The sequence below is a fragment of the Paroedura picta genome, chromosome 9 (assembly GCF_049243985.1).
Source record: "Paroedura picta isolate Pp20150507F chromosome 9, Ppicta_v3.0, whole genome shotgun sequence".
Taxonomy (NCBI): domain Eukaryota; kingdom Metazoa; phylum Chordata; class Lepidosauria; order Squamata; family Gekkonidae; genus Paroedura; species Paroedura picta.
The window spans coordinates 24307668-24333101 of NC_135377.1; the positions used below are offsets into that span (position 1 = coordinate 24307668).

Below are 25434 nucleotides of genomic sequence, written 5' to 3' on the forward strand. Positions count from 1 at the left end.
ACACACACACACACACTCTCACACACACACTCAGAGATGGAGAATCCCATGGCCAGGAGCAAGTAGGAAAAAGCTTTTCCACCTTCCCACAGATGGAGACTTATGGCGAAGAGTTGCCAACCCTGGGTTAAAAAATTCCCGGAGATATGGGATGGATCCTGGGAAGGAGCTCAGCAGAAATTTGACCCCAGTCAGCCTACTTCCTGAAGCTGTCATTTTCTTTAGGAAGCTAAGCAGGGTTGGCCCTGGTCAGTATTGGGGTGGGAGACCACCAAGGAAGTTCAGGGTTGCTACTACTCAGAGGCAGGCAATGGCGAGCCATCTTGAAATGTCTCTTGCTAGGAAAATGCAGCAGAAGCAAGAAGAGTCAGGCAGCTGCCTCCCTAATGTCCCCAAATTCCTCACTGCCCCTCTGGATCCTTCCACTGCCCCCAGGAGCGGAATACTGCCCATTTTCACTGGCAGTCTTCAAACAAAGGTTGGCTACACACTTTTCTTGGATGCTTTAGGATGCTGATCTTGCGTTGAGCAGTGTGTTGGACTAGATGGCCTGTGTGGCCCCTTCCAACTCTATGATTCTATGATTCTATTTTGGAAAGCCCTAGGCTAAGAGAAGGGAGACCCACACTGTGGTGGTAGACTTTGCTATTTAAAGACTTTCCAGGGAAACTGGGTGGAAAGGTAGCCTAGAAATGTAAAATGTAAAATAAATAAATGTAAGAATAAAAATAATTGCAAGGTTTAGCAACCAGTGATTTTAATAATTTGATTTATTAACTAGTTATAACTTGTCTTTCCTCTGAGCTCAAGATTACATGACTCCAGCTGGTTCTAAAGCAAGGCACAGTGCCTGCTATATAAAATGTTTTGGTTGCTCTTCATATTAAGCCATTCCTCATTCTGGTAGGTTTTTCCTGTGGACATAGAAATAGTACATCTGTGTGCCACCTTGTGCTCTATAGAGAAAGAACAGGAGAGAATTGAGGCAGACAAATATGGTGCTAATAAAAAAACTGAATTACTAGGAGTTTGAGAAATGATATCTGAGGTAACCTTTACACTTTATCTAAAGCTTTCTCCTTGGCTTTCTCATCCTGTGATATTATATCGTCTTCTTCCATTGTAAGATGAACGTACTGGCTTCATGTTCCGTAACATTTCCCTCCCCACCATTCATACAGCCCTATAACCAAATAACAGATCTGAGCAAGTAGCAGCAATAAACTCAGCAGCATCACAGAAGATAGGAAGACCTTAATGAAGTCTACAAGCCACAGCCCACTGGTTAGAATACAATCTCCAAAGAGAAGGAGGTCCCGAGTCCCATGTATTTATTTATTTAAAACATTTATTAGTTTCCTTTCTGTCTTGGTGGACTCAAGAAACCTTACAATATAAATAATGATAATCAAAAGAGCACGCATACAAAAGACCGAAATCTGGAGGAGCCCAAATGTGGTTCCTTCCCACATTAGCATTGCCCTAAGTCCTGGAAAGGGTGATTCTGATATGGAAAGGATCAAAGTGGTAGGCTCATTCCATATGATCTGATGCTTTGCTTTCAGTATTACCAGAGCAGGATGGGAAATTTGTATTCTGCCATTATTCACATGCTGCTAAGTTGGACATACTTACACATATGAAAGATGAACATAGAAAAATTGATTTCATGATCAGTTGGCTATCTTCTTTAACAAGTCTGCTTGGTTTTCTTAACATAGTTATTAAAGCTATTATTCTACTTGGTTTTCCTTTTGGAAACACATCCCACCCATCACCAACCAAGAGGGATGAGACTATTGCCCCTTACTGGTGTACTTTGTTTTAGCTTTAAAGCAGGCACACTATCCCCCCTCTTGGTTTTCTTATGTGAAAGGATGGACTTGACAGGCAGATTTTATTTCTTATAGATAGATGGATTTTATTCTGTGCTTGGATTACGCATGTACATGGATTTCACTCTGTACCCTCATCCCCAGAACTGCTTTCCTATATACCAAGATATACAGACAACACTTTTGCTCCTCACCTAGAAGGTATAGCAGCAGAAATCAGCAGTGTGATTGGTATAAACCAAATACTTTGAATAGTCATAACAGACCTCTTCATTGGCAAGATCAGCATGTGACCTGGAAATGGAAAATAGAAGACATTCGCCATTTACATTATCATCAAATTCACTCCCTCTTCATTCCCTTTCTTTATAACCCCCTACAAACTTTAAACTAAACAGTGAGGCACCAGAATACTGGCCAGATCTGAAGTGCTCCAAATATTAAAAATCATTAGCTTTTCAGCCTAGACTAGTTAGAAGGTTGGATCTGATATGTACAATAGGTGGAGCTGTAATCACACAGTGGAACTCCCCTGCTTGTGTAGCAAGACAAGTGTCACTGTGATTCTGACTTCATAACTGAAGCCCTAAACAACAATAAAAATGCCCAGGTAAGGAGTCAGAATATCATTGTGCTACCTTCCTTCTACCATGTCTTACTCTGTCCTTATAGAGCTGCTGGATTAAGTTTTACTGGCTGATACAAGAAACCTTGAAATCTAGGTAGTGATCCAGGCCAAACCAGGTCCCTCTGCCACCTCCACCCCCCACATTAAAACAAAAATACAGGTCAACTTAAAGTGAGAGGAGTCTCCTCTGGCAAAGGTCTGAATGGCCTAGGCCCCTCCTCTTCCCACCCTTTACAGCACCATCATTGGCCACTTTGGGTGGCGGGGGGTTGACCTGCCCATATAAGGAGGAAAACCTTAATAATAATTTTCCCATGCCATGAAACACCTCCAGCATTCCTGCTGCAGGGTTTTCAAGGCCAGAGACATTAAGGCTTGCCAGTGCTTTCCTCTGGATAGCCACTCCAGACTTTTTTGGTAGTCTTCCATCCAGGGCTGACCCTGCTTCGTTCCCAAGATCTGGCAATATTAGGCTAACCTGGGCCATCTTCTAAAGAATAAATACTTTAAGCACTCAAAACTCTAAGCCAAGACCAGAGAGAGAGAGAGAGAGAGAGAGAGAGAGAGAGAGAGAGAGAGAGAGAGAGAGAGAGAGAGAGAGAGAGAGAGATATTAAATATACTGGCCCTGAAGTTCCAACCAGGGTTTCAACACTGTGCGTTTGGAAGCAGGTTCAGTCTTAGGAAGAGATTGAGTTTATCATATATTTCAGACCACCCCAAATGGACCAAAGGTGGGAAATCAAACTTTAGCAAAAAATTAGCATGGTCTCTTATTTAGGTAATGAAAGCATCATCTGGGATAGGTTCTTTCAGTAGCTAAAGGCATAGAGCTCAAACGGTCTGGATGACACGCCCTGAGCAAGACTTTTTTTTCCTGGGGTCTTTCTGGAATGGCTGTTTGACATCATCTAGCATGGTTTAAACAGGTTTCCTCTGTTCACCTTGAATTGTGCAACTGCCTGAAACTTATTTGCTTAGGTACAAAAAAAAAATAAAATAGAGCAAAGGAGGAGGGAAGAACAAAATGGAGGCTGAATCAGAATATTCTGTCCCAGCTTGTTCTACTCTTTGAAATGCAACACCTGCGGATTGATAGAACCCCCTGAGAACAGCATGGAGTACCACACTGGGGAATTTACAGAATGTGTGCCTGTCTTTGTGTGCAGCAATCAGCAGAAATCTTGTGTGAGCAGAAGAATCTTAGGATCTAATTTGTAATACCTATGTTAACAAACAGGCATTTTATTTTGCTCTGAGAACTGGTTAGTTAATATTGGCATACACATCCCAAACATTTAGCGAGAACGGCATTAATATAAATGATCTCATACCTCCTTAACCCTGGTTGTTGGATATTTTATATTTTACCCAGGGGGGAGGAATTGGGCAGAGTTAAGGGCTCAGAACTTTAGTACTGTCTGCATCATCCATCAGGGATTGACATCATTTTCAAATTAATACATAAAATTAATCGAGGCTGTCAGAAATTGTGGTAAATTTTCTTCCACCTGGATTCCAGCAGCACAAGAATAATTTGCTGGCTGGGGAATTCTGGATATGAAGAAAATACTAATCCCCCCTGGCAAAGTGGCATTCTCTTTTCAGCATGACAACCAAAAGTAAGAGAAAGGCCACACAATATTTGTAGTGCCAGTATCAGCCCCCAACTTCATGTGAAAGAGATTCTTTAATTTGAAATAGCGGCATGTATTTCCCTGCTCTTCACATTCAATCATTGTGGAAGGAATTTTGCAAAGAGAACAAGCACATGAGAACTAGAGCTAAAAAACCCACGAGGTTCAACTTGACTATAAAATATTGAATAACGCAGAATGTAACTGGCAAAAAAGTGTGTCCTTCTTGCCTAAACAATGGGCTTTTCATGAATTGGATACATGTAAATGCATGAATGTCACATGAATTCTCCCAACTGAACACAGAGAGCTGCTGTGGGAAAGGAGCAATTGTGCAGCCAGCTGGGTGACCTTAAGCTCATCACAGCCCTGATCGAGCTGTTCTGACTGAGCAGTAATATCAGGGCTCTTTCAGCCTCACCTACCTCACAAGATGTCTGTTGTGGGGAAAGGAAAGGAAAGGCAATTGTAAGCCACTTCAAGACTCTTTCAGGCAGCAAAAAGCGGGGTGTAAAAACCAACTCTTCTTCATCATCACCTATATGTATCCCCTGGCCCAGCTGGTCTGAAGCTTTGGCCTGGGTTGCCAGCAGTATACCAATGATACCCAGCTCTTTCTCCTAATGGACAGCCAGCCCAGCTCCCCCACCCCCACCCTCATAGATAAATTTGCCAGTTGTTTGGAAGCAGTGATGGTCTGGCTCAATCAGAGTCACCTGAAACTCAACCCTTCCAAGATGGAAGTCCCGGGGAAGGGTCCAGATCAGGCAGTGTTCCTCCCTAGCCTGGATGGGGTGCAGCCTGTGCTGCAGCAGTTGCATTGATTGCCAGTGGTATTCTGGATCCAGTTTAAGGTTTGGGTTTTGACCTTTAAGGTCATTCATGGTCTGGGTTTGGCATACCTGAGGGACTATTTCTTTATGCCCCCAGCAGGGTGTTATGCTCTGCAAATCTGAGCAGGCTAGTTGTCCCCAGCCCAAGAGAGGTCTGCCTGGTCTCAACCAGTCCTGGTCCTGACCTGGTGGAATGAGCTCCTGGACGAGCTGAGGACCCTGACAGAGCTCCCACAGTTCCACGGGGCCTGCAAGATGGAGCTCTTCCACCAGGCATTTGGTTGAGGCTGGTGGAACATCGATTGGGCTCCCCCTTGAAGCACCCCACGTATGGTGGGAGGTGGTGTTTTCCGCCATTGCATGACAGGGGGTGGGTGGGGTGGATGGGTTGTTTTTTGGTTTAAAACTGTATTTCTATTGTTGTGAAGCACCCCAAGTCAGCTGGCCAGGAGGCGCAGTATATAAATACAATAATGAATGAATTAATTAATTCTAAGTTTTGATAGAATGTCTATCAATGTACTAATTGATGTGCTGCACACATCCCTTAGTTCAGAATGAATTGAAACATTCACCATTTTGGCATTACAGAAAAGTCCTACTTGGATTCCCTAGCATTCCAGGCAAAATTAATATTATTTGTCTTCCTGCTGGCTAATCCTTAATCTCTGACCTTCACAACAACTAATCCATCATCTCCTGTCTAAATGCATACAAGCTGTTCTTCACAGATGTGCCGTTTTCTTGTAGACATCCTTTTTTATTCTATAATTACAGGCAAAGTGAAGTAATAGGATGTGATAACATTTTGGGGATGGAAATGAAATGAATCCTCATTCCCTTTAGGAAGAATGACAACAAGAAACCCTGAAGAGTGCAACCAGCCTTTTACATGTTAGCTGAACAGAATAATGAGGATTAGATTTCTGGAGGTGATTCATGCAACCATCTTGGGGATTCATTTGCCATCCACAATAATTCCTGGGTCACGCTAGATTTGATATGGCATTGATAAACAGCTATCAGAAGGGACACTAGCCCTTTCATTAATTTGTTCGTTCGTTCGTTCGTTCGTTCGTTCATTCATTCATTCATTTATTTGTTACATTTATATACTGCCCTCCTCGGAGGCTCAGGGCGGTTTACATAGAACATATGAACAATACATGAAACAATCTATATTAATAACCGTACAATAATATTAACAACTAATGGCTGTAACAGTATAACAATATAACAATATATTAGTATAAACAATGCAACAGTACAACAGTACAAACAGGTCCAGAGCACTCTGGTGGAGTTCTGGGAGGGAGGGGGAAACAGGGGCCCTTCAATGGCTGTTGGTTATGCCTGGCCTCAACCAAATGCCTGGCGGAAGAGCTCCTTTTTGCAGGCCCTGCGGAACTGTTTAAGTTCCATCAGGGCCCTGATCTCCTCCGGGAGCTCATTCCACCAGGTGGGGGCCAGAACAGAGAATGCTCTGTTTTTACATATTGGAGCACCACCCAGGCATAAAATTTTCAGAGTTTAGCCATGTTAGTCTGCAATAGAACTTTATATTTGAGTCCAGGAGCACTTTAGATTTTCAGCATAGAAGCTATGGAGGGTCAAAGCTCCTTTCACAGCAGAAGACACATCAGAATACAGGATGATCTTGACAGGTTGGAAAACTGGGCTAAAATGAATAAAATTAATTTAAATAGTTATAAATGTAAAATTTTGCATTTAGGTAAGACAAATCAAATGCATCATTATAGGATGGGTAGACTTGGCTTGATGGTAGTATGTGCAAAAAGCATCTAGTAGACCATACACTGAACATGAGTCAGCAATGTGACTTGGTGGCCAAAAAGGCAAATGGGATTTTGGCCTATATCAAACAAAGTATAGGTGTTGGTACCACAGTACTCTGCTTTGGTTAGACCTCACTTAGAACACTGCGTTCAGTTTTGGGCACCACAACTGAAGAAGGATGTAGACAAACAGGAGCACATACAGAGGAGGGCAATGAAAATGGTGAGGGGTTTGGAGACCAAGATATATAGGGAAAGGTTGAGAGCTTGGTCTGTTAATCCTGGAGAGAAGACGACTAAGAGATGTTATGATAGCCATCTTAAAGTACTTGGACGACTGTCATATAGAGGATGGAACAGAGTTGTTTTCTGTTGCCCCAAAGGATTGGACCAGAAGCAATGAGTTGAAAGTAATTCAAAAGAACTTTTGGCTAAACATCTGGAAGAAGTTCCTGACAGATCGGTTCCTCGGTGGAACAGGCTTCCTTTGAGGTGGTGGGTTCTCCTTCTTTGGAAGTTTTTAAGCAGATGTTAGATAGTCATCTGACAGAAATGCTGATTCCATTAACAAACAGATTGTGAGTGGGTGGGTAGAAGGTACTTTGTCAGTACATGGCTCTTGTGGCTTTTTCTTGCATGCCTAGGGAAATGCTAATTGCCACTTTGGGATTGGGAAGCAAATTTCTTCCAGGTCAGTCTGGCCAGGGATTCTGGCTTTTTTTTTTGGGGGGGGGGAGGCAACATTTGGGCATGGAATTGGGGTCAATGTTCATGGGCAGGTAGTTGTGAATTTCCTGCATTCTGCAAGGGGTTGTACTTGATGACCTTGGAGGTCCCTTCCAAGTCTATGATTCTATGATTCATCCATTTTGGAGGGTATCCATGTTGGTCTCTGTCAAAGGGAGCTTTCACTCTAAAGTTTATACCCTGAAAATCTCATTTGTCTCTAATGTACCACTGAACTTGAATCTAGCATATGCAAAAGGGCAGCATGCTCCATGTGGTTCTCCTGATGCGTGTGCTCAACATTTTTTGTGAATAAGATAACACGCATGTAGCTTCAGTACATGCAAAAACATATTCTAAAAAATCATCGTTTCTGTCCATGTGTACAAAGCTGAAAAATATGGATATTACTCTAATTACATAAAATAAACACATACATCAAGAGGACTATGGGTAACATGTGCTCCTGTTATGCGACTGGTGTGCCAAAACTGAATGTCTGAAAAGATCAATCTGAGCCCTCATGTTTTCAGCAAAGTAATAGTGTGTTACCCTAATGTAAGCATAACAGTCTTATGGCACTTACGGCCCCTGTTGAGGTCTAAGCTTTTATTAGACAGAACCCATTTTGTTAGATCTGTGATACATTTCCCTTGGGATGGCCCAGGCAAGCTCAGTCTTGTCAGATCTTGGATACTAAGCAACGTTGGCCCTGGTTAATATCTGGCTGGGAGACCACCAGGAAAATATTTCACAGAGAAAGGCAGTAGTAAGCCACTTCTGTTAGCCTCTTGCCTTGAAAACCCTATCTATGGGGTCACCAAATGGGATCAGCAGCAGCTTCTAATTTGGTGAGCCAGGTTTGATTCCTCGCTCGCCCACATGCAGCCAATTGGGTGACCTTGAGCTCATCACAGCCTTGATGGAACTACTCTCACAAAGTAGTAATAGCAGGGCTCTCTCAGCCTCCCCTACTTCAGAGGGTGTCTGTGGTGGGGAAAGGAAGGGAAGACAATTGTAAGCTGCTTTAACACTCCTCTGGGCAGTGAGAAGCGGGGTATAAAAGCCAACTCTTCTTTAAAAGTTAGCTGTGACTTGACAGCTCTTCACACACACATGTACAAACAAAAAGAAGGCAGAGAAAGGAATTACTATGAGAGTCTAGAAAAGCCAGCGTTCCAAAATTATATGGATATACAGAAAAGAATAAACAGCTCAGTCAGCATGGCTGTAAACCACTCCCAACCAAAGTGGATGTGGAGTTCTCTGCAGCAAACTAACCATTCATGGTCTTTCCGGGCCTAAGCTCGGTAGAGCCAACCTGCACATGTATTCTAGTTCAAAAGTGTCATTCTGGAGGCAACTTTTAAGTTTGTTATTGGATATGTAGAAGACTAAACTTCAGAAGGAAAGAAGCACCTAGGGTGAGATGCTTCCCATCATCCTGCATTGAGCAGGGGGTTGGACTAGATGGCCTATATGGCCCCTTCCAACTCTATGATTCTATGATTCTATAAGGAACAGAGCTATTCTTCCCTATCCGTTCCCAAACTATGGATTAGCCTCTTGATGGCAGGGAGATTTGTTGTGAGGTGACTTCGTTTTAGAAATATGTGGAATTTGATTGTTATGTTTCTTTTTAAAAAATTGACATTGTAAGACACTGAGTCCAAGTGAGTGCGGAAGTTTTCTAGAAATTGTTACATATTTTAAAATTATTTTATTATTACTTAATTTTTTCCCTCCCAATCTGCTTCCACTGCAGACTCATGGCTATGGAATTTTGATACGATTGTGATGTTTTTCTTGTTTGTTGCCTTGTGGACTTGTTTGTTTTACTGATTTTATATTTTTGTGCCTTGTTCTTGACGACTTTAATGGATTTACTTGGAGAGATTTTCTGGACCAAAAAGTAAATTTGTTTACGTTTTTATTTATATATTTATTTATATTTTGATGTATCCCTGCTACTCCCGAAACCAGTCCTACTCGTGGCAGTTTACAGTAAAAGAAAGTAAACAAACAAAACAAAACTGCCTTATGATGAATGTCTCCATTTGGTCAGCTATTTATTCTAAATGCTGGAATGCTTAAATGTTGAAGTATCCAAACGTTTTCTGCCTTGGGTGGAAAAGTGCCATAGAAATGGTGGAAACAAACAAACAGATATTTCTTGCAAGCAACTCCATATTTCCCCTAAGATACTGAAATCTCCTATACATAGAATTAATCCAGCCCTAACAAATGACAAGTCACCAACAATACTTAGACGACATTTCTATTAGATCTCTGTTAGCTGCCTTTATTTCATGTTCGTATAATTAACTGGTTTGATTAGCTATGGATGAACAGATGTATACTGAAATAAAACTTGAGCTGAGAATGTGCATCGGAAGGGGGGAAGTTAAGAAATGGAGCTACAAAGTAGGTCGTTATATCTCAGATCTATAAAAAATGGCTTCCAGGTTTTTATACAAGAGACGAGAAGCAATGTGATTCTTGATGCACAATCAGAAAATAGAAAAATCTCCTTAGAAACAGCTCTCAAAAGCATTCATAGTGTTAAGCAGTGACACTTCAGGCGATGTAATGACATTTCAGATAGGAAACGGTGGTTTGAAAGAAAAAGCAAGAGTACATTCTAAGACATTTTTCCTCTCGCAAAAAAATCTATCTTTAACTTGGTTATTATATTATTTTTGAATGACTTGGGGATTAGAAGTAGATGAGCTGTACCAAAGTGATATTCTTTACATGATATTAATTTGGAAGGGTGGGGGAGGGCAACGCCTCTTGGGTTTAGATGAAAAATGTTTCCAGTAGAAAATGTAACCGAGTTCTTACAAGAAACCAGTAAAATGTGTATCCTGGATAAAAGATGATTGTCTGAAAGCTCAGGGTTCAAGGCAAACCCTTGTATTATCACAACAATGGTCTCAGAGGGGAAGGGCTTCTCACAAGGCAGGTGGGAGAATGGGGACCTTGGAAATAGCAAACAACAACCAAGACTCTTGTTTCTCGTTAAAACTGTGTTCCCTAAACTGCTTATAACCGAAGCATAGGCACATTGTTTTTCTAAATTAAAAGGGAAAGCACTTTTCACTCTCAACACGAGAACAGGCATAACAACCACACATAACACTTTGGTGGCAAAATGTAAACTATTTGTTTATAATTTCCCCTCCCTGTTTTGCAAGACCCAGAGTAAAAGTTAGAATGCATAAAGGTTAATGGGGGAGAAATCCTATTTCTTTAATGTGAAAACAGGAAGTTGAAGCTGATAATTGTGTGCTGGTGTAACTGATATTAAAGGGACAACTCACTTTTTTGCTTGTTTGGAGACTATTAAACAAATCTATTTAGAGAGTGTGAATGAATGGATAACTGAATGTACAAAGCATGTAGTATAAATCTCTGTGCTTCCACTATGACTTGGAATTAATTACTGACTCTACCTACTACCTGCTGCATATTTTGGATTTCATTGGATGAAATCTTTCCTGGTAGGAAAAATAAAGACTGTTTATGAGACCAATCCTAAGTGTGTCTACTCAGAAGTTTCTTATTCAGTGGGGCTTACTGCCAGTAAAGTGTTCTCAGGCTTAAGAGTGGTAACCGATCAGAATTTAGATGAGGTATCTTACCTGAAAGAATGCAGCTTGTGCAAAAGTCTCTAATTCAAGGCAAGTCATCTGCCCCCTTTGAAGGAACTGCCATTTTAAAATGGGAGAAAATCAGAACCAAAGGGCAAAAAGTTGTGGTCCGAGAAGGAAGCTGGAAACTGTGTACACTTGGTGTGTTACTAGACATTCATGACCATACACCCCATAGGGTATACAGTCTACCATAAACACACAACAAAAACGCAAACAGTGTAAATTGCACAAATCAAACATGGAGACCATGTAACAAAATGCAAAATGTATTTAAAGGGGCTCATAAAATAAATAATTATCATACAAACACATCAACAGTAACATCAAGATGAAGAGAATTTCCAGTCTCAAACATGTGTTGCTGAGGAATTCCAAGAGCGCAAAAAAAAAACAACCACATGAGACCCAAAGAGATAAACAAGGCAGACAGTACAAAAGAAATAGCTACTGATCTTGTACTCTTTCTGAAGAAATGCAGCAGGACTAGTAGATTCCCCTGATTAAGCCTGTTGGCAAAATGCACAGGGAATGTTAACTCAGTAATAAAAAAATATTTTTACTTGGTTTTGCACCACCTACCCTGGCCTCATTTTTCATCTCGGACTCCAATGGCCCTTTGGCCATTTAAACAAAGGCAAAATGGATTTTGTAGGCCTCCTGAAGGACGGATTGGAAAAGAAACCCGGTTCCCATTAGTGTTCTGAAGCCCACCCCCAAGTCCTTGTTTAAAACATCTCCTCCTAACCCCCAAAACTTCATGATTGACTAAGACTGAAGAAAAATCGGCTTGAAACTCTGAGCAAAGCAATCCTTGATGTGTTGGGTGCTGGCTACTAGGCAGCCACCCAGCCAACTACAACCACATGTAAATAATAATCCTGCTGCCTTTATATTACTGTCGCTTCTTAAAATAGATCTTCAAACCTTTCCCCAAGAATTGCACCTTTTCATGGGGAAAGGATGCCCCTTTATCTTTAAAAATGTTTTGAGCTTTGCGTGTCCGTCATTCAATGCAAGCTTTATTACTTGGTGTTGTCATGGCTACTGGCCAGGAGCCATCAGATGCCTTCCATCCAGCCATAATTACACTGAGAGTCTAACAGTCAGTCTCTAGTAATTAAAGGAGACAGGCTGGAAGGTGGGCTTGACAGAAATCGTTAACACGGCAGGTGGTAAAAGACACTGCAGAGTTTTCTGAGCTGCCCATTACTGGCATGGAAGCCGCGGTAGCATCAACAATGTAATTACAGATGTAGCTGAAAGCAAAGAGGACTTGGCTTCAGCTCCAAATAGCATCCTTTCAGGAGTTAAATGCCACCATGAGGTCCAGGGAAGGGAAAAGGAGAGCTACTAAAACAAATCTATCCGTTTAAGAAGGAAAGAGTCAATCTGTTTTAGCAGCTGAGCGGAAGCTGTTTTCTGTGCACTTCCTCACACATTGATTATTGACTTTCAGCATCTCCAATTCTGCATTGGCCAGCAAAGGGCATTATGACCATAGGAAGCCCAAAAGATGGCAAAGCTGATGCAAAAGAGAATGACTTTGTTCCCATTGATCCAAACAAGGTCATTATGTACAATTCTTAATCAGGCAAAAGTTTGGGCATTGGGAAATCTCACCCAGCAGCCCCCAAAGGGATGGAATTGATGAGATTTGATTTGGTATCAAATCCACCTTTGACATTTTAACTGTGTTCTTGGTAGGATCACATGGATCACCTGTGCAAGGACTTTGTGGAGGTTGAGCTTCCCCACTTTGATTGCTGCTGGTTGGCCTTCTAGGATAAGATGCAACGTGGCCAGAGAATCCCCCCAAAATCCCCCCTCCCTTGTGCCAGCAGAGGGTGTGCATGTGTGCTTTCTTAAATATTTATTCCCCAATTTCCCCTAAAAAGAGACCTAAAGAAGATTGCAACAGTAGCAAAAATGTAATTTAAGTAAAACACAAATAACTAGATATATCTGGGAACTGTCCTGGATCCAACACCACAAATCATGAGCCAGAGACCAAGAGACTATTAGAGTCTACCCTTTGACTTGCACACAGGAAGGGAAAGGGAACACTCAGGGCCCTTTGTTGATGCTCAGCCTGCCTGTCCTTGAAGCAGAAAATGTGTTTTTGGATCATGCACCAGCTTCAGTTGACCGAAACAGGCATGGTCACAAGTTAGCATGTACTGAAAATCAAAACTGGAAAATCTGTGTATATTTATTTATTTATTCTATTTATTTATTCTATTTATATACCACCCTTCCCAAAGGCTCAGGTCAGATTACACGAAACAGAAACAATACAGGTAACTCAGTTTGCAATAATGTGGTGATAACAGTAATACAATATAGTGATAACAATAAACAACATTGTGAATGGATGAATACTGGGGAGAACATTAACTCGTACTGAAGGCCCGGTGGGTTGGGTGGATCTGTAGTGGTTGTCATTGGCGGGAGGCTTGGGAGCCAATGGGAAGTGGTAGTTGACCTCAACCAAATGCCTTGTGGAGGAGCTCCCTTTTGCAGGCCCTGCAGGGCTGTTTGAGTTCTGTCAGGGCCCTGATCTCCTCTGGGAGCTCATTCCATCAGGTGGGGGTCAGGATGGAGAAAACTCTGGCCCTGGTTGAGGTCAACTGGGCCACTTTGGGGCCAGGGACCACCAGGAGGTTGGTGGTAGTGCGGAAAAGCCCAGACAATATTAAAACAATTTTGTTTCCATGGGAGCACAATGTTAAGCACAGGGTTACCTCTCATTTTCAAATTAATGAATGTTAACTAATTTACTGTGGTGGATCGTACCCCAAATCTCTTTTCCTTATTCTACATGAGATTCTTCAATGACTGTAGAAAATATGAACACTTTACAGAATTCCTGACCAGCTTTGGTCTCATCTGATTCAAGAAGAGCTGGACCAAGAAGAGCTGGATTCAAATCTTCATTCGCCTATAATGCTTTATGGGGTAATCATGGGCCAATCACTACCACACCAAATCTACTTTGTAGAGATATCTTAGCGGGACGTGTGTCCCATAAGTTTGCCTTTTGCTGCTTGACCTAATTCCAGGATAAAAATGTGATACTAAACGCAGGGCTGCAATACAGCTTAGCATTAAGAGAGGTGAGATGAAGCTGTCACTCTGTTAATCATTGAGCTGGGTCTCTCAGGGGATTTCAAAGTTCACATTTGTAACTTTTCCATAAAGATTAAAAACCATTGTCGGGCATACAATGAGATTTCTGATACCTATGTCTACGAGCTGGGATACAGCAACTTGACTTTAGGAACCTGCTTAAATAGGACAATGTGAACTCACTGAAGTTATTTTATAAGAATCAAGTGTGTGGGCTTTATCATTACTCTTTGAAAAACCAGGTGAACATTCTGAATCCCCAACATATGCAAGTTCTCCATAACCTACCTACCTACTTGCTTATGTTCATACATGTGCAGTGTTACCGGAAATGGCCTGTCATGAATTATGATGAAGAATTACTAATATTTAAAGTGATAGGAGCAAGAGGCCGATAACAGCAAGATTTTATCACCTGTGTATACCAGGGTCCAGTCAGGGGGGCATCTTCAATAGGTGATGCTTGATAGATGTTATGTCACTGGCCCCAACCAAAACCCTGCTAGGAGGGAGAGCTCCACCTTATAGACCTTGTGGACCTCTCCCAACCAACCACTGATCTGAGCCAGATCAACTTCGATTCCACGAGGATGGTGGCACACAAGCCATCCAACTAGCTTCATGCAACTCATGTTCTTAATTGTACTTGGACCATAAAGCGCACAAAAAATAAAGCACTAGGCTGTTATAAAGTAACAAATTACTTAATTGGAACCACTATTATAGAAATTATAATTGATAGAATTTTGGTCTTTGAATGACTGTCTAACAAGCTGTCCATTAAAATGCATGAAGGCACTTTTTTAAAGCACCTGTTTATGAAAATATAATGTAATCACTGGAATTAATTTGAACAGCATCCATCATTCTAAATAGATCCTAGGGTTCATTGCTACTTTTCAGCACATTCATCCTTTCATGCTGGCTGTGGGCTTGTGTCATACTATTCAGAGGAAAGTTGAAAAGAAATTGACATGAGAAGCAGAGGAATCATTGCTTTTTAAAAAGGTGACCCTTTCACTTTGCTTATTGTCAAGGTTATGGAACAATGGCAGGTCTATTTTCCATGCCCCAATAGAACTAGGAATTCAGTAGGATTCCTTGCTTATAAACAGAATAACAAACCGAAGAAACCCAGTGGTAATGTCAGTCATAAAAAACAGTGATCACCATGGGATTTCTCAAATGTCATTGGCATCCCACTGAAAAAAAGTTTGAAATTAATTACTGCAGTGTCTGGCATCTTAGCTGCTCATATGAACAAAAGAAAGTGTTGGGGGGAAATGAAATTGGCATGCCATGAATTTGTTTCATTTCCTCCTGAGTTATGAGACAAGTTCTATGGTTTGCAATATATTCTGTTGCTCTGGCTCTGGGACGTGGCTCTGTCCTGCCATCCTGGGCAATGCTTTTATGTGGTGGGCACTGGACGATTCAGCACATCTTATGCTGTGGGCTCTCGAAGGATGTTGCAGACGTCTCAACATTGGCTTGATCTTTTGCTCAGAGTGCCAATTGGACCCTGCCATTGTATAGCTTTGTGTCTGCCCAGCCGCTGCTTCCACGGCCTTTCTTGTATGAATTGCATCAGAAACTACAGGGTAATGGAAAGGTCAGGAAATAAAGCTGTTTATATGTTGCAGCTTACAGTAGCTTTTAGGTCTGTGCAGTGGTTGGACAGAACCTTTATCTGTGAAGGCTTGCATTCCTAAGGTCATGGTCAGGTCATTAAAGTCTGAGATCACTTTTTGATCATAGGACTATCACATTTTGCCTTTGTGCATTCAAGAACACATCGTTTAAATGGCTGTGCATGTACAGTGTATATGCTGGCTTAAAGGGTAGCAGATGTGCTGGTTTTGTTAGTGTGCAGATGCTGCCAGTGGCATTCATCATGTCAGCGTGTGCTCAGAACTGATAAAAAAAAAATCAGGGTCATAGGCAGGGCATAGATGGGTCATGCACCTTTTTAAAAAAAGAACTATCCAGAGGAGCCCCAATCAATCAGTTGAAAAAGAAATACCCCCTGCTGCCCACCCACCCACCCAATATGATTTATATGAGACAGTGTGGGGACCTGCCTGCACAAATTATTCTCCATCCAGACAGTTAGCAAACATCAACTCAGGAAGAGTGTTAAGAGAGAAAGGAAGATGCATGGCACATTCTGGGTACTTATGGAGCTCTCTAAAAAACTTGTTTGGTTCTTTCCCATTTGCTCTTGTTCTGCCGTTCAGCTGAATGACGTCCAGAGGAGGTCCAGAGTCTAGGGTAGGGTGCTTCGGCAGCCAAAGTGCCCTTCCTTTTTTGGGGGGTAGGGGGAGGAATGCAAGAGCATCCTTCTTCAGGAAGCTTTTTGTTGCGGTTACTATGGCTTGAAGTTGAGGTCCGCTTTGGGATTAGAAATGAAAGAAATTTACTATTGGCTGACTGTCTGTGCTAATATGAGTGGTCTAGGTGGCTATGGTTTTATTCTCTGCCAGACTGGCATTTTGTTCACTGCCTCAAACCTTTGGAGAAATGTTTAAACAAAGAATGTGGGAAACAGCTGACAGTGGGGAAACAGCAGGGAAATATACAAAGGCTAAACCTCTGGATCAGGGGCAGTCAAACTGTGAACCTGCACATGTCCATGGACTACAATTCCCATGAGCCCCTTCCAGCACTGGCAGGGGCTTATGGGAATTGTAGTCTGTGGACATCTGGAGGGCCACAGTTTGACTACCCCTGCTCTGGATGAACATCATATGCTGCTGTTGCTTCACTGCTTGAAGCTTTCCTCACAACAGTCAGCAGTCAGGATTAGGGTGTCTAACGGCATTTCCACCAGGGTGCCTTATGGAAGCTTTTGGATGGTTTTACAGCCTGAGGATCAACAAGAAACAGACTGTTTTCAATCATAGGCTGTTTGGTTTTTCTGCACAAATGACACAGAGGGAATGAAGAGCAAAAAGGATGGGCTAAAAGAAGGAGTCCGGACCTGTGTAGCCCAGGCTACGCCAATCTCATAAAATCTCAGAAGCTAAGCAGTTCGTTGGTACTTGGAGGAGAGCCCGTCAAAGACATTGAGTTTTGCTATGCAGAGGCAGACAAGATAAATCACATCTGAATATCTCTTGCTTTGAAAGCCACATGGCAAGGGCAGCCAAACTGTGGCTCTCTGGATGTCCATGAACTACAATTCGATCCCAGCAGCCGGCTCAAGGTTGACTTCCATCCTTCCGAGGTCGGTAAAATGAGTACACAGCTTGCTGGGGGGTAAACGGTAATGACTGGGGAAGGCACTGGCAAACCACCCCGTATTGAGTCTGCCATGAAAACGCTGGAGGGAGTCACCCCAAGGGTCAGACATGACTCGGTGCTTGCACGGGGGATACCTTTACCTTTACCTATATATGGGAGGAATCTCCAGTTCCTGTATGCATAAGCCCCCCCCCCCCGGCTGTACCCAAAACACCATTATATTTAGAAGAAGAGCTGGATTTCTGTACTCAAGGGCCTTCCTTTCCTTTCCTCTCCTGACTAAGAGTGCTTGCACTCGAAAGCTCATGCCCTGAATAAATCTCTGTTGGTCTTAAAGGTGCTACTGGACTCTGATTTTATTGGTCTCCTTACAACTGAGAGAGCTCTGAAAGAGCTTAGAGAGCTCTGAAAGAACTGGGACTGGCCCAGGATCACCCAGCTGGTGTCATGTGAGGAATCACATCAGGTTCTCCAGATTAGACGTCACTGCTCTCAACCACTGCACTACATTGGTTCCATACCTGTAGTGTGTGCGCACACACATTATGTTGGGTATGCTGTGTAACTCAAGGGAAAGGTTGAGGCTGAGGGAAAGAAGGCAGCATGGACATATGGTTGCCAAACTCCAGATGGAGCCTGGATATCTCCCAGAAGTACCACTGATCTCCAGACTATAGAGACCCAGCTGGATGCATGTGGGGGAGTGAGAAATCAAACCTGGTTCTCCAGATTAGAGGACTCCGCTCTTTAACCACTGCACCAAGCTTGCTTTACTAGGCTACTTACTATGGGAACCTGCTTGGGAGAACTTAGCTTGGAATATCAGAGTTACAGCCAGTATCTTTCGAAACTATAACACAAAACCACAATTATTTTAATGAACTGATAAACAAGTCAGTTATCACCAAATGGCTCTTGAGTGAAAAGGAAGAGGTATTTTATTAATACTCTTCAATATTGAAATGCCAGCTCTGATGGCTTATTTTTGCAGAATGGTGCCCTTTGATACAAATATTTCTCAAGACTTTGGCATTTGGATCAAAATGAGGTCTAGCATGAGATGTTGAAAGGGGCCTAAAATGGGTATTTGGGGGAAAGGCCACCTAAGTGGAATGTGATGAATGCAGTCTTCTGCAAAGACTCTTAGGAGGGTGAATCCAGATGAGACAAATTAGAATGCATTAAAATATTGTTCAACAATGCAATTAACCTTTCCAGATTGCAGATGAAATACAGTAACAAGTGAATATGATGCTTGCATTCATCTGATGAAACACACTGCACAGAAAAATGACAAGTGCTGAAAGGCTAAACAGAGACCTCATTTCTCTGTTTATTAGAAAGTTTCCAAAACATGTGAGAGCTGAGGGCAGAATTACAACTTTAGTTTCATGTTCATATTTTAAAACTTTTTTGTCTCCTTTTTCAAAATGTAGCTACTTGGGCTGGTTTTGGAGGGTTTCCAACTCTGGGCTGGGATATTCCTGGAGTTTTGGGAGTAGAACCTCTGGAGAGTATAGGGAGGGGAGGAACCTCAATGGGGTATAATGCCATGCCCTCCCAAAACAGCTGTTTTCTCCAGGGGATCTGTGGCCCAGAGACCAATTGTAATTCTGAGAGATCTCCAGGCCCCATCTGGAGGTTAGCAACTATAGGAGGACTGCAAGGGCACTAGCAGGGAAGAAAGGCTGCAAACCTTTGTTTTCCAGCTGAAGAACATCTGGACTGTGCTTCTTTTCCTTCTCTGCTGCAAGAATTTCTGCACCTGCAGTTGGCCAACTCTATTACCACATCATTGCTGAGCTGCCACCAATCAAAAGTCTACCCTCCTAAACTCTGCCTCCAAATCTCCAGGAATTTTCCAACCACGAGTTGGCAACCCTACTAGAAGCATATGGGCAGACAACAAGGCCAGAGCATACAGAGGAACAACAGGGAGCCTCCTCTGTAGACAGATGCGTTTCCCTCATAAAAGGCTTTAAGGTCTTTAATTAACACACATTTCCAGCCACTGCAGCTTTCCTTTTATGGCACTCTGCTGTTACGGGACGCCTAGTTTAAATTTATTGGTTTATGACTGCAATGTTAAACCAGAGCAAATCTGTAGTCTTGACATTGTTATTGTCAGTTGCAAAGTCGTGTCTGACCCATCGCGACCCCATGGACAATGATCCTCCAGGCCTTCCTGTCTTCTACCATTCCCCGGAGTCCATTTAAGTTCGCACCAACTGCTTCAGTGACTCCATCCAGCCACCTCATTCTCTGTCGTCCCCTCCTCCTTTTGCCCTCAATCACTCCCAAAATTAGGCTCTTCTCCAGGGAGTCCTTCCTTCTCATGAGGTAGCCAAAGTATTTGAGCTTCATCTTCAGGATCTGGCCTTCTAAAGTATCAACATTAGACATTAGTATTTGTGTGAACAACTGCAAAGCGTCAGCCATCTCCTAGAAGCCCGGATTTTGTTCCCCGGCATCTTTCGTTTCAGATTTCAAAGATTCGTCCCTGTCCTAGGCTTACCTGATCTTTGGAAAGAGTAGGATACCAGCCTTAAGTAATCAATTAGGTCATCTTTCCTCAAAGTACTGCATCGGTCTTAATTTAGCACGGGATACCGAGTTTACTCTTTTTTGACTTCAAATTCCCCAAGGGGCAAGCAATCTCTGGCAACTTTAAATTATGTAAGCTCACAAAAAGCTAATGATGGAGATCAAGTAGCAGCAATCAAAGTGACTGAGCTACTGGGAGCAGGCCGACATTTCAGCAACAACCCATTTACTGAAGGGAGTGCTGCCCTGCAGCAGAGCTGAAAGCAAGTGACTCTGCTTTCTATTGTCCTCTTTACATGGCAAAGCAGGAGGGCAGCTTGTATACGTTTACTATGTGGGCCTCTTTGGGCTTCTCTTGAAAGCTAAACAGATAAATAAATAGCCTTTGTCTGGGGGAAAAAACCCTTTAAAGCACGAAAAAACATTTCAAGGAGCTTGCTTGGATGCTCTTTTCTTGATTCTTCTTCTTCCCTCTCCCTTTGCCTTCTTGATAGTGGGCTCTATTTGAACTTATGTCCAGTTACTGTGTGTTCAGTAAGACACGCACACATTAGACACACATCTGGGTAAATGGGGCTTGCTTCATACTTGGTCCAGATCCATCCCAGGGAAGCCTCTTCATCATAAGACAGAAATCCTCTTCTGCCACCTCACTGATGCTCTAGCCTAAATAAGCTGCAGGTCTAGGTTTTGCACATGGTGTTAGGGGAGTGAATGACACTCACTTCTGAGGAATCTTTCAAACAATTGGATGAAATTCCGAGGTAGGACCGGAAGGAAAACAGGCTGGAATAATGGACAATCACCAGGGATACTTTTATTGGCTGAAATGCCTAAAAACACAGATATTGTCAGAACAAGATCAAAAGAAGAGGAGGCTTTTATGCACTGCTTTTTTATACTCTAAGGAGCCTCAAGGCCTTCCTCTCCTCTTCCCACAACAGGCACCTTGTGAGGTAGGTGGAGCTGAGAGTGTTCTGAGAGAATTGTGACTGGCCCACAGACACTCAGCAGGCCTCATGTCTATCAAAGCAATATAATCACCTTCCTTTCCTCTCCACAGAAGAGACACCTTGTGAGGTAGATGAGGCTGGAAGAGTTCTGAGAGAACTGTGACTACCCCAAGGTCACCCAGCTGGCTGCATGTAGAAAAGGAGTAGGGAATCAAACCCAGCTCTCCAGATTAGGTGCTGTCACGCTTAACCGCTACACCAAGCTGCCTCTCAAACAACTAAAAAGGCCATGAAATTATATTGAGCGGTTCTGCTTTATGGGCAGAAAGACTGGCAGAGCAGTGTTCTGATTGATACGGGAGGCAGGAGTCATCCTGGGGGGGTGGTGCTTTCCAAACAAACTGAGGAGCAAAAAAGGAGGGACTAGAGATAAGGCTGACAACCTATAAATGGGGCTTGTGGAGCTCCCAGTATTGTAACTGATCACTACAGAGATCATTCCTCTAGAGAAAATGGCAGCCTTGGTGTGTGAGGCCTAGGGCAGGGTTAGTCAACCTGTGGTCCTCCAGATGTCCATGGACTGCAATCCACATGAGCCCCTGCCAGCATTTGCTGGCAGGGGCTCATGGGAATTGTAGTACATAGACATCTGGAGGACCACAGGTTGAATACCCCTGGCCTAGGACATTGTTCTCTGCTGAGCCCCACTGCCCCTAGGTTCCATTTCCTCCAATCTCCAGGAGATTCCCTACCCTGAGTTGGCAACCCTCATTAGAGATGAGAAAGCTTCAGAAGTAAAACCAATTAAATTACAGGCTGAGATCATTGTTGTGAGGTGGATGGTTAATTATTCAGCAAGATAAAAGCAAAACAATGAAACATTGTACTTTAAGAACAATTTGCTTAGATCAAAATGGTTAGAATCTTCTGGTCATGGAGTGCTGGACTAAGTTAATCTTTCTATCGGCTTCTTGGTGCCAGAATCCACTTTCTGCACCTCAGTATCAGCCATTGTCTTCTCATGGGCATGATTAAGTAGCCTGCTCCTGCTTATACTTCTGACCGAAGCTGTCTCCTTTGTCTGGCAAATATCAATGATTTGGCTTGCATGTTTCTCATAGGCAAAGGTTTGCTGGGATTTCTTGCGAAATGGCAAAACAGGTGGGCTGGTTGCAGGCCAAAGGACTGAAACGAATGCCAATAAAGTGGAGAGGAAATGTCATGGCAATAATCCTTGAGTTGTGTTTATTTAGAAAACGTCTATCCTGTTTTCTGCGCTAAGAATCCAATATCTGATATGTCCAAGAACTAAGATCTGCCTTGCTCAAGGCTCAGGTGCAGGAGTCAGGTGCAGGAGTCCTGAAACTGGAGCAAACAGTACTATATTTTAGATATTGTTTCAGCTGTGCTTAAATACTTCTTCAAGGAGGTAAAGGTGCAGTCTCTGCCTCTCTAGAAGAAGACTCTCTTAAAGGCATAATGGCTGGTTATGACTGCAAGAGCTCTAAAAAGGTTGAGATAGCTTGACCTTGTCAATTGGAGAGAGGCCTCCAGAACTGCAGTGGGTTCTGGGATGGAGGAATCAGGGTCTGAGTCAAAAGGCAGGGCTGTGTCCCATGGAGAGCACAGACCCAGTCTTTTATGGCTCCGTCCCCAAATGGAGGCATCTCAGCTACTTCCCTCTGAGGTAGTTTCAGGTGCTAAGCTTCCTCTTCTGAGTCTTCAGCCTTTTTACCCATGAGAAGTTAGCGTTCTTTTCCTTGACAAAACCTAGAACTGAAAGCTGTTCCAGGTTGAAACTCCAGTAAACTCAGGCATGAGCCAGTCCCTGGTCATCTTGGCTTCACTGCACATTCTTAGTAAGACCACAAACAATTCTAGGCATTATTACATCCCTAGACGATGCAACTCAGATGTGGTTGCAAAAGCAGTAAAAAAAATCACAGAAAGAATATATAGTTCTGTCAGGAAAATATAGTTCTGTTGGAGAAAACTAGGAAATACAACTTCAAGCACTAATGTCAATAGAATACCACTAGAATTACAGCAAAAAAAAAAAAAAAACCTGAACATGCTTGGAATTGTAGCATCTGGGAGAAGAAGCAAGTATTTCCATGGCAACAAAGAATAAATTATTCAAGAAAAGAAGGCAGGAAAATGGGGGTTATTCAGGAGGAGGATTCAAACAGGGGTTTCTGAATCTCTCTTCAACTTGTGAATGCAAGCAAGCTGAAACATATTGTGCCCAGTTCAGAGAGCGAAAGAAGAGAACAATCACAGGGAAATTGAATCATGTGCATCTAAGAAGTACCCCAAGTCTAGTTCGTTCCTATGAAACTTGCAGCAGATACTTGTGGTAAAATTTGTATCTTCTGGAAGAAAACTTTGATTCAAAAAAGAAATATGTATATAAATGTTAACAATGAAAGAGCACAGTATATGAATATAAATACCCACAAAGAGCAATATGAATAAAGTGGAAAAGTGATACATCACATCAAAGAGAAGTTATTGAGGGATGAAATAAAAAGAGGGGGTGGTTGAATTTAATCAAAAGACAGGAGGAGCATAGGTGGTGCTGGCGCATGCACATATTCAGCTGCCTTATAAGGAGTCAGACCTTTGGTTTATCAGGGACATCTTTGGCCAGGGACATCAGGGAGAGCCAGTTTGGTGTAGTGGTTAGGAGTGCAGACTTCTAATCTGGCATGCCAGGTTCAATTCTGCACTCTTCCACATGCAGCCAGCTGGGTGACCTTGGGCTCGCCATAGCACTGATAAAACTGTTCTGACCAGGCAGTGATATCAGCGCTCTCTCAGCCTCACCCACCTCACAGGGTGTCTGTTGTGGGGAGAGGAATGGGAAGGCGACTATAAGCCGCTTTGAGCCTCCTTCGGGTAGAGAAAAGCGGCATATAAGAACCAACTCTTCTTCTTCTTCTTCTTCTTCTTCTTCTTCTTCTTCTTCTTCTTCTTCTTCTTCTTCTTCTTCTTCTTCTTCTTGTCTTCTCAGGCTGGCAGTGGCTCTCTGGGGTCTCAGGCAGAAGTCTTCCACAGGTCTGACTCCCTCTTCCTCTTCACTGGAGGTGCTTGGGGGATCCCATCATGCCTGATGCACCTGTGCCTTTGCAACCTGCATTGGCAGACTACAGCAACAAGGAACTGTCCCAGTCTCTGCATGTCTGGAGAGGGACTACTGTGCAAGTCAAACAACTATCTCAGGCTTTCTCAACCAGGGAAACCCTGGGGTTTCTTGACAGCCCTGGAACAGTTTCCTGAATGAGTGGAAGTTAATTCATTCTTTGTATATTTTTAAACTGTGTTCAAATTTTATATGGGCATATAAATTTATATGGTCATATCAACCCATCCACGCCACCCAAATAGCCAGTGATGGGCCTGGAGGTGCTGGGAAGGGGCTGGGTCTCAGGTGGGCATGTCCACAGTCAAACTTCCCAACCATTTCTGCACAATTGTAGCACTTCTGGGGTTTCTCAAAGCCTGAAGAATGTTACAGGGGTGTCTCAATGGTAAAAAAGGTTGAGAAAGCCTGGACTGTCTGCTAAGCAACTGGCAATGGTGCAGGAGTCAGGCAAAAATAAGAAGGCAACCCCAGGTCAAAGCAGCTAGATTGACAAAGAAGCTGCAAGATAGCTTCTGATTTTGCTGGAGGTACAGCAGGTGGTTGGCACTGTACTGTGAGTGGCCTCTATCCCTGTTGGATGCAGGGAGTTGTACTGAGATTGTGCTGGTACTAGACTTTGCTGGTGTCATTCAAAACCAAGGTAGGTTGCTTTCTGTGAGTTGCCCCCCTCCAAGATTGGAGGAGTGGAGGGTGCTCTTGGTGTCTGTCTGTGGGTGGAGTATCTGTAAGGGCTGTAAGGAATCTGTATTTGTAAGAAATCTCCCACAGCAATGGGGCCTCTCCCCATCCCATCCCCTCCAGGCCCATCATTGGCCATTTGGGGGGGGGGCATGTTGACCTGACCATATATGGTCATATCACCCTATAAATATTTAACAACTTTAAAACATACATAAAAAAATTAATGACTTCCACCCATCTTGGAAACCCTTCTACGCCATCAAGAAACCTCAGGGTGTCATGGAACCCTGGTTGAGAAAGCCAGCTCCATTTTAAATGGCATTATAAATTGCAGCACTGAACTCCGAAGCAAAACACCACCGCTGTGGGTTTCCTGGCTGGAGTTTATGTAATGCTTAGGGGAGCTGTGTCTATCTGGAGGTTTACTTGGTTTCCTAAGCAGAGTTTTGTGTTGGGGGCCAGGTAAAGGGGCTTTACACCATGGAAGTTTTTATAGTTACGCTTGGTTTCCTGTTGGCATTACACAAAAGCAGGGAGCATAGGGTGGGCTGGGACATTTAGGATTTCATCTAGGCCCTGGTCCTCCTCTGAAATATGAAGCTCTCCCACTGATGCTCCCCCAAGAATACAGA

At 42.9% G+C, this 25434-nt stretch overlaps 1 long non-coding RNA gene across 1 annotated transcript in view; it reads right to left on the minus strand.

Annotated features, from left to right (window-relative positions):
• Window positions 1-801: 801 nt before the first annotated feature.
• Window positions 802-25434, minus strand: part of LOC143844203 (uncharacterized) — a 35766-nt gene continuing 11133 nt past the window's right edge. The window contains exons 2-3 of the long non-coding RNA XR_013233858.1: window positions 2030-2129; window positions 802-956 (exon numbers count right to left, since the gene is read on the minus strand). This is a non-coding gene — a long non-coding RNA (uncharacterized LOC143844203). The remainder of the gene's footprint in view (window positions 957-2029; window positions 2130-25434) is intronic.